The sequence below is a fragment of the Humulus lupulus genome, chromosome 4, assembly GCF_963169125.1.
Source record: "Humulus lupulus chromosome 4, drHumLupu1.1, whole genome shotgun sequence".
Lineage (NCBI taxonomy): Eukaryota > Viridiplantae > Streptophyta > Magnoliopsida > Rosales > Cannabaceae > Humulus > Humulus lupulus.
This window is the reverse complement of record NC_084796.1, coordinates 215,484,994-215,495,039: the sequence shown is the minus strand read 5'-3', so window position 1 is coordinate 215,495,039 and position 10,046 is coordinate 215,484,994. Positions and strand designations below refer to the sequence as shown.

Here is a 10,046-nt window from a genome sequence, read left to right as displayed (position 1 = left end):
TTGCTTCTCGGGAACCCCCTCGGCAGTGGCATCGCCCGCCACGGGCCCTCTATTTTCATGGCGAGGAGCCAGGAGGCCAGACGACCTCAAGTTCTTTTCAAGTGTCAGGGTCTTGACACATTTTGCTGCATAAGACATCCTGGCCATAGTATTAGACCTCGACACCAAGCTTGGTGTTGGGGTCGGACGTAACCAAGGGCCTGAAAAACAGATCGAGTTTGAGAGAAAATAAAAGGAAATACTCATGTTAAAGTGTCGACCAAGGCAAAGACAAGTTTGTACCTCCTCTCGCAAAGGCCAAGTTGTCACTGGTTATGTCCGGAGTAAAGAAGTACTCCTTGTTGTAATGCCCCACGTTTGATATATGGGTTGTACCACTCAAGAACGTCCGGCCAGTTTCATGGTGGCAGAAGTAAAAAAAGCCCGTCCCGTTGTGCTGGGGGTTGGACTTGAGGTCAAAAAGATAGTTGACCTCATGGGGTGATGGTTCTAGCCATTTGTTAAGTTTGTACAGAACATAGAGTGCGGCCAGCATCCTATATCCGTTGGGAGTTATTTGAAAGGGAGCGACGCCGAAATAATTGGCCACCCCCACGAAGAAAGGATGAAGAGGGAGATAAGCTCCCGCCTCAATGTGATACCGGGACCAGGCGCTGTTCGCCCCTCCTGGACGGTTAGCCCTCTCGTCCGCGGCGGGACGTGTAATGGTTACCCCCGTGAGGGGGAATTTCCTGAAGCAGTTAGCAACCATTCGGATGGTCACTGAACTGGCTGGAGGGGTATACCACTCGACATCAGGCGGATTGCGATGACGAGGGCGAGCCCTAGTTTGGATATTAGGGTCAGGAACAAGATCTTCTCGACCACTGGTCGAGGGAGCCCTAGCCTGCGAATCAGGTTGGGCAGGGGAAGTAGTGTTACTTTCAGACTCGGGCCTTTTCTTGCCAGAAGATTTGGAGCGGGCCATTGGAGGGGAAGGGTGTGTTCTGAAAGAGGATCGCGAAAAAGGTATCTGATGGATACGATCAATTGGTTGTTCTTCTCCCTCGAGCAACTAAGCGAGGAGGTCATCGTCGATGGGTCTCTCACCTCCCCACAAATCTGGCATTAAAATCTGCAAACAGAAGAATGGGGAGGTAAGGTTATAGAACTTTAGAAGGCTTGTTAGAATAACGCTGGTCGAGTATAAAAGTTAAGCTTTTATACAACAGCATTCTAACAAGAAACTAAATCTTTCTATGCGAACAGTTTGAAAAACGGATTAAAGAGTGAAAGTGAAAAGTTTTCCTGAAATTTTTTTTTCAACTTCCCTTAGGGCGGGAAAAATTATTTTTTCAACTAGCTTAAAAACTGAAATGTTACTTCGGTTTTACGTCCTAAAAAACATGATCCTGGGTTTCAAACTAACTCGTAAACCTACTCTGCCTACAAAACGTTCTATCTACAAGCACCTAAAACCAGAAGCCGAGAGACTTAAACAGTACGCCATGAAAAACATGCACCACGAGAAAATTAGAAGAATGGGGTTTCAGGAACTCACCAAGAATAGTGGTCGTGAAGGTGGAAGAGAGGTCTTCGGAGATTAAGGAGCCCACCGTCTAAGTCGTGAAAGGCGCAAGAGAGCGTTCGCCGGAGAAGTTAAAGCTCTGGTTTTTTGGGTTTTTGGCAGAATAATGGCGTGTGTGAAAAATAAAAGAGATGGTTCTGATGGTCTAATATAAGTTTATCTCTGATACTAAAAAGGTGTAATCATTTTTTTCCTTTTTCGAAGTATGGGGGAACGTGATGGCCATCGAAATCGTCTCTGGGGAACTGAAAAGTCATGATTAGACAGAAGTGGGTTGCTTTTTTAAAAAACACACGAAAGGTTCTGACACGTCAGGAGGGGTTACCGAAGAATCGCTCGTTCAAAGTTTATTTACTGTTCGTAGTAAATAAACTTTGGGGGGCAAATGTTATCTTATAAATTAACATTTGTGACGTGGCAGATAATTCTCTTAACACGTGGCTGATACCTGGAAGGCGTCTGCTAGAGTATCGACTAGTATGCACAGCAGAAGCAGAACCAGCCTATCTTACCCACGACCAGTCTGGTCGGTGGTTCCGTAGCCAAGGCAACAATTATGGAAGATCTTTGTGAATCCAGAATTTATCTCATGCAATCTTCTGGATATCCGATTTATTCAGGGAATAATATCTGTAACAATATTTTGTAACCCTCCTTGAACTTATAAATAGCAAGAGATAGCTCAAGGGCTGGGGACCTTTTTTTTCGACTTTTTGGCTTCTAAATCTGAGAGATATAGGATTTCTCCTAGTAAATTTGTATTGTTTGTTGGAAGTGTTGAAACTCATTGAACTCAAGTTCTCTGATCACACTTTTGGTTCGTTATCAATATCATTCTAAGTGGACGTAGGTCATTACCAAATCCTGGGGCCGAACCACTATAAATCACTGTGTTTTCTTTACTTTTGTCATTACGTTATTCTCTATACATTCGTCTATATCATTCATATTTTGACTCCGTGTCAGTTGGCCAAATCGTGAGTCAACAGTATCAAAAGAAATTTGAAAAGAAAATACTAAAAAAATGGCAAAAAAATTTTACGAAATAAATTTAAAATTTCTAAACATGTATTGTAATTAGCTAGCTATAACATCATTCATTTTGCTCTAACCAAATGTAAAAATAACATTGCCCATTCTTCTCTAACTTTGTCAATTTCTTGAGTAGTATATGGCTTGTCGGAGGTGAACTGAAAAAAAAAAACAAAAATTTAATTATAATTATATTAGTGGTAATAAATTCAAAGCATATATAGCCATGGTTATTTCAACCACTCATATATCATAGTTCCCCTCAATGTTTCTTATCAAGTAAAGAAAATTTGACTAAAATGTAAAGAACATCAAAATAAGAAATTCTCAAGTTCTACAAACAAGACCCTTGTACAACCCTTGTACAGCTAAGAATATCGACACTTTCTCATGGCTTAAGTAGTTAGTCTTAGTTCTTTAAACTAAGGAATACATATCTGTCAGTCTCAATTTAAAAGTGCTCAAGCTAGTTAGTTTATCAAATCACATAGACATTAATAAACCAAATTACTAATCATTCATAGCACATTAGCAAATATACAATAAACAACGAGAAATTAATATACATATATACACACATATAAAGACATGCACTGTGTAGGTAATATGCATCAGATTCTAAGTCCATAGTACTTAGCAAGAAAAGAAAAGATAATATAGTTATAAATAAGAGCACCGAGAACATAAATATAATAGATCATTAATATGTAACACAAGCATACCGCATTGAGAATGTGAGAGAAATAGAAGGACCAAACCTAAACTGAAATTTTCAATTAAATTTACAACTTTTCTGCAATGAAAAAACACAACTGTTTTAGAAGATCTAATTACAAAGTTGTTAAAGTAACACAACAAGTTGTGAATAAGCCTAATCCAAATTTATAAATCTAATTCACATTTGAAAGTCTACGCAAAATAGAAAATCACAATTCAAAGTTATTTGCGCAAAATTTTATATAATGTATTACAAGATATAATATGCTTAATTATATATTAATTTCCTTTTTGTTTGGAGTCTAACAGAGCACTAAATTAATACAGGTATACAATAATCAACATAAACTCTATCAACACAAAGTCTATACGGAGTCTAATAGAGCATGAAATTAGTGTTATGTCCATGGTGGTTTCACATGCTAAGAAGGTAAACAATCAGGCAATGTGCATCCTAACAATATATTAAACTACACATTTATATTAAATTGGGACATAAAAAGTAGACTTGATCATATCCAAGTAAACTACACTTATGCTCTATTTGATTCCTATCATTCCAAATCTCACAAGCAAAGGTGCACCACGACACCAAAAACCAAGTCATGTGTTCAATCAACTTATTCTGCTCACTAATATTTGCTCATGATCAATCAAAATACCTCACAAAATGTCTAAACCACACACAAATCATTCCTGTAATATTTGTTATAACATGAAAATTTATATATATATTCATATTAACAAGTGAGCCAAAATAAAGATATTTATTAATCTAAGCATAAAAAAATGTCTTGAGACATATTTGAGGAAGTTTGATTAATATATATATATATATATTGATACCAAAACTGATGTGACAATTAAAATAGCAAAGCTCACGGACAAGATGAGTACTAAACTTTATATGATATATTAATATTTGGTTGAACATCACACAATTTGTCACGTTATCTAAAAAGTTTGGATTCTCATTTCTCATGAAAATAGAAATTATCATCATTTTATTCAATATGTTGTATTAGTATATTATAGGGATTAGTATATAATCAATTACTCAATAGTGACTCACAAAAGTTAACCAATTATTAAATCTAATCTTTGATTAACGTTGTTCTAATTCTATAAGAGGGGATCCTTTAATTGTCTGAAGCAACTAATTTATTTTATTGTATAAAATAGTCATAAAAATGCAATAACCAAATTATTTATACAAGCTGGTGATGTTGTAAAGTTGGACCATACTTTTTTTTTTGGTATTCATTTACTTGAGCCAACCATTACATAAATTTTTTGAATTAATTTACTGGACCACTCCCCTAAAAGTTCACCTATTATATTGGGACTACTTTTAAAATGCTTTTAACCAATATTATTATTGACATGGTTGAATATTGTTTTAATTACACAAATCCAACTTAATAAATAAAGTAATTGTTTTGGGACCAATGTTTGGTAACAGACGAGGCAAAAGTACATCAAAATTATTTGAGACATATTTGGAGACAAAAGCTAAATTAGGCCAGGAAAATAGATGCTATTATGGAAGCCAAATTAAGGTGCTACAAAGACCAGTCAACTGAGATATTAATGTAAATTTTAAAAAAGAAATATTATTGATAGTTTTTTATTTAATGTTAAATTCATCAGCATAAAGTTTATATAAGTCCATAATACAAATTCAACAACAATATATATATATATCTTCCATAAAAAGGAAAAATACCATGCCTTGTAAATACACGGATGATTCAAGAAAGTAAACACAAAATGTCACTTATGTTGGCCTAATGCAGTTGTGTGATTTTAATTTTTGATGGGACAACTTATTTGCTTATCTTTGTCTTTTTAAGAACATAGTGAGCTTTTAGATCTGTACCCGTTGTGAAACTAAACAAGTGCAACATATACTTTATTCATTTCTATGATTAAAGAGGGCACGCTGAGCATTCATAAGAGGGGATCAAAAATTATTTTGATAACCAAGTTCATATGAGGGTTCAAATGTTAAATATCCAGATCACAAATTTATCATTGTGGCAGTCATCTTTTTTATATTTCCACACAAAACTAAGTACAAAAAAATTTATAGAAAATCGGACAACATATCTCCTAATTTACTAGCCTAGACATTTGTCACAATCAACACCAACATGTCAATCAAATCAAACAACACACAAGTTTTCATCCATATATCACCGCAGCACACAAAATTTTCAGAACCTACTTCACTAAGACATGCAAGTTCTCAATCTTCTGTTATCACCGCAACACACAGAATTCCCAGAACCTACTTCACTACGGATGAATATCTAAGATATTCAAACTCCACTAAAGTAGTACAGTTATCATTCAAAATTGTAAAATATTGAAATTTGTTAAAACTAAATCAAATGCAACATACCTCTTGCAATTAACTACCAATCCAATGCTTTAAGACCAATCAAAATATTAACCTATTCATTTTAATCAATATTATAAAAAAAGAAAAATGTCAGATGTTGACATGCTCTTTTAAAAAGGTTAAAATCAACACAACAAATATATGCATACATACTTGTATATTCTTTTACATGTCACCCTTGTATCAACTATCATTTGTCTAATGAACACTTTTAAGAGCTTTTTTCATTTAGAATAAAATACATATGATCTGCTAGTAAACTGTACCCATCAAAATGTGGTGGTGTTAGACACCAACCACTACTGGTGCCTATATAACAACGCTCCATATGATATTTTGTTTAAAAGGTCCAGGAGCTACTAAGATTTTTTTGTTTAAAAGACCCAGGAGCAACTAGTGAACTACATACTTTGACCAAACTCTTAAATTAAACCGAAACCAAATGAAAACAACGGTCAACTTCTCTCATTGATCCTTTCCACTTTTCTTTTAATTGGATTCTCAATATATAACGCTCAAATATATATTCTTCCTTGCAACTTCCTAGCAAGACTCTTATATAAACTCGTACACCTATTAAGTAAAGCAAATTTGACTAAAATGTAAAGAACATCAAAAAATGAAATTCTCCCGTTCTAATAACGGGACCCTTGTATACCCCTCTCCAAATCACAAAGTTACAGTGATTACATATATATTAATCCTTAACAAATCTATACTATTTTAAATAGATAAAAACTAATCATCCAAGCTTTGAAATTCAAAAGCTGCAAAACCAATTTCAATAGTTGCACAACCTCCACACTTGTGCAAATGGAAACATTAGCAGCTTTATATATTCTAATAAAGTACATTACTAAAAATTTGTAAAATATTAGATAGTATAAACAAATCAACAAAAGCAAATGTACATAATATAAACAAATGCTATTTGTAACACTAAGTCCAAGAACAGCCAAACCTTTAACAAGAAGAGAGAACAGCCACCACCGGAGACGACGCCACGCACACCAAAGACGAGCAAGAGTACCTCGAAAAACCAAGAGATGACAGCGAAATGGAGAGAGTAGCGGAGTCAGGAGAACGACGAGATAGAGCTTTGATTTTTTTGGGGATAAGTACTCATGGCCATTGTTTTAAGCTGTCAGTACCACATTACAATATGCAAACAAAAACAAATTATAAACACACAAAAGAGACCAGCAATTATGTTACCGTAATAATAAGTTACCATCAATTAGAAGCTGCATGAACAAGACAAACCAAATTCAAGAAACATATCATGTATATAGCTAGAGTCTCCTAATTAATTAACTATATATAGCTACAAAACTAATATTAATGAGTTGTATAGATGATGTTCTACTCAATAATCTATACAAAGAAGAGTGTGATGATCTGATCGATAGTATTTGATTACCCTCAATACCACAAGGGGAAGAGGGATGCATATATATGTCATTTTTTCTAAGAACCAAGCTATATAACATGCTATGCAAACATATATATATCTATATTAAGAAATTAATTAACCTTATTGGGATGAATTATACATAACAGGAATTGAATGATGTTGCCGACGGGCCTTTTTGGAGATTATTAATTACTAGATCTACTGAAATTAGACATGGAAGTTATCATTATATATCCTCACGTGTAGCTTTTAATATATTATATATTAGCATACATACATTAATTGCTTTCCAAAGACAAAAATAAAAGACTACTCAAGACGAAAGTGAGAATGAGACCAACATCTCTTGCTTGAAGGAGAAAGGGGAGCTTGTTATAGTATAAGAGATTATATTATATAATATAGTTTATTATTAGTTCCATAAACTTCCATAATTGAATAATATCTAAAACAAGGTTTGATAATCCAAAATCAGAAGAGAGTAGAAAGAAACAAAGTGAAAACCTTTAGTTGTGAAAGCCCTTTTTCAACTCTCTTTTTATTGACTGAAACTCCACCTGGTAAAGTCTCCTTACTGCCATAACCAAAATCAGTCAAACTTTTCTTCTTCTGGCTCATTAATCAAACAAAATTCAACTAATCCACTTGAAAAATCAGTTTAATGGCCAGATCATAATACTTATCATCATGTATAAATTTCGATGAAATGTCCCAAAAAAGAAGTTAATCCAAAACTAACCTGACCACTATAGCTTCCAAATTTTCATCAACTATAGAAGGGCCATAAGGGTCCATGATTGGCTCAGCTTGCACAGTGAGCTCTGGTTTTATAGACTATCACCCCATTTATATGAATATATATATATATAGAATCTGAATAACATTGGTCTACTTTCTGAAGTTGCAAAATTTATTCATTGCTTACCAATTTACGCAAATATATTTAAACTTCTTCAAACAATGGAATAAATTATAAATGCTATTTTCGTTACTTCAATGGTCAGGCAGAAAGAATGCATCAGAAAAACAAAATAAATGAAATAAACGGATCCCGTGATACACCCCGATGAACAATAAAATAAAATCACGAGCTTTCTTTTATTTGATATCACCCAATGAACAAAAAAAAAAACATATGTACAAAAAAATCCAGACAAATCAACAACACTCAAATTGGTCAGAAAAACCAGACCCAGATACACACAATCTACAATAGAATGAAAGCACAAACTAAAATAATATGGTTCGAAGTTCAAACAAACGAGGCAATGACTCAATGATCTTTATAAAATATGTAAATACATAATACAATTAACCAACATGCATCATATCCAGAAAGAAATGAGAAAATAAAAGTTGACAGACCTGATTTTTCTTTCATTTTCATCATTTCTACTAATATTGAACAACTCCACTTGGCTTAGATATCAAGAACTTAGGTTGATTTTTTTTTCCTTTTTATTATTATTATTGGCAATGGAAATTATTATTGATTAATACCTTCGGCCTGTGCTCTTCGCTCCGTGCGAATCGTCCGTTCTGCCTGTGCTATTCGGTTGGCGACGGTGGCGGTGCGGCTACAATCGGCTGGCTGAGGTAGAGGCGGCGACGGAGAGATCGAGAGGGAGGGTGAGGGTGCGGCGACAGAGAGATCGAGGGTGAGAGTGAGGGTGAGGGGTGCGTCGACGGAGAGATCGAGAGTGAGGGTGAGGGTCTGCGGCTACAATCCATTAGTGGTATATTAGGGATTAGATTTCTAATATATAAATTCTATTTTAGTTAACATAATTTTTTTTATTTAAATTAAAAATATCTTGTGTGAGACTAAAATAAATCCCTTTTACCATATATTTTCGAAAGAAAGAGTGTTTTTATGCTTCTTTACAAAATAATTTTAAGGACTTGCTTTGAGAGTATTTAATACTCTTTTAGGACTCGCAAAGCGAGTTTTTAAAAGTCACAATTACTAATTTTTCAGCCAATGTGTTTTTAGGATTCGCAAAGCGAGTCCTTAAAGAGTATTAAGGACTCCCAAAGCAAGTCCTTAAAATTGTTAAGTAAAACACTCATTTTTTAGCCCATAATTTTTTAGGACTCACATATTTTTTTAGGACACTCATTGCGAGTCCTATATTATGTTTTTTCAGGACTCTCAATGAGTGTCCTAAAAACTCCATAAATATTTTTAAGGACTTGCATTTATGTGCATGTCCTAAAAAAGTGTCCCGTAAAGGGTATTTTGTAGTAGTGAGCATTGCATATCATAACGTAATCGTAACATATCATCATAGCATATCACATTCATACAACATACATGATGAGCATGGCCCGCTAGTTGTCCATGTCACCCTATGAGGTAAACAAGAGTCTCTGGTCCTTGAATAACCTCGGCGCGTCCGCCCTAGGAGTTACGTATTTATATCCTTAGTAACTCATTTGATGTGTCGCGTTCATCACGCTAACATCCATAAACATATGATATTCATACAAGTTACATATTATCACATTATAGCATTCATAATTCATAACAATTCATTCATACAACAGTCTTACCATTCATAGCATAAAATCATAGAATCTATCTAACTTCCTTACCTCAGGTCCGAGCTAAGAAATTTCACAACCTCTCAACGAGCCTATACCATAACCAAAACAACATTTCTTAGGTTCATAAAATTACTATTTTGCCCTTCCATACAACTCATGTGTGCATGGGCCATGCACACATAATAATATTTGCACATAACATGCAATTATTCTTAACTACACATAAAGTCATAAAAGAATAATGCTTATTTTTACCTATTTTCCATGCATGATCTTTCTATAAAAACCACATAGTTGAATAATAAACATAATTTTGGACGTAAAAGTAGATTTGCATGTAACATGCATACGTGGGAACATTGCGT

At 34.4% G+C, this 10,046-nt stretch overlaps 1 long non-coding RNA gene across 3 annotated transcripts; it reads right to left on the bottom strand.

Annotated features, from left to right (window-relative positions):
- Window positions 1-2,561: 2,561 nt before the first annotated feature.
- On the bottom strand, window positions 2,562-8,894 carry LOC133831202 (uncharacterized). 3 transcript variants are annotated; one of them, XR_009892437.1, is made up of 5 exons: window positions 8,635-8,894; window positions 7,639-7,708; window positions 6,682-6,861; window positions 5,721-5,772; window positions 2,562-2,757 (listed from the first exon to the last, which is right to left on the bottom strand). It is a non-coding gene; the product is annotated as an uncharacterized LOC133831202 (long non-coding RNA). The 3 variants fall into 3 exon arrangements; XR_009892436.1 differs by lacking the exon at window positions 8,635-8,894 and adding an exon at window positions 7,874-8,409; XR_009892438.1 differs by lacking the exon at window positions 7,639-7,708.
- Between the last annotated feature and the right edge of the window lie 1,152 nt (window positions 8,895-10,046).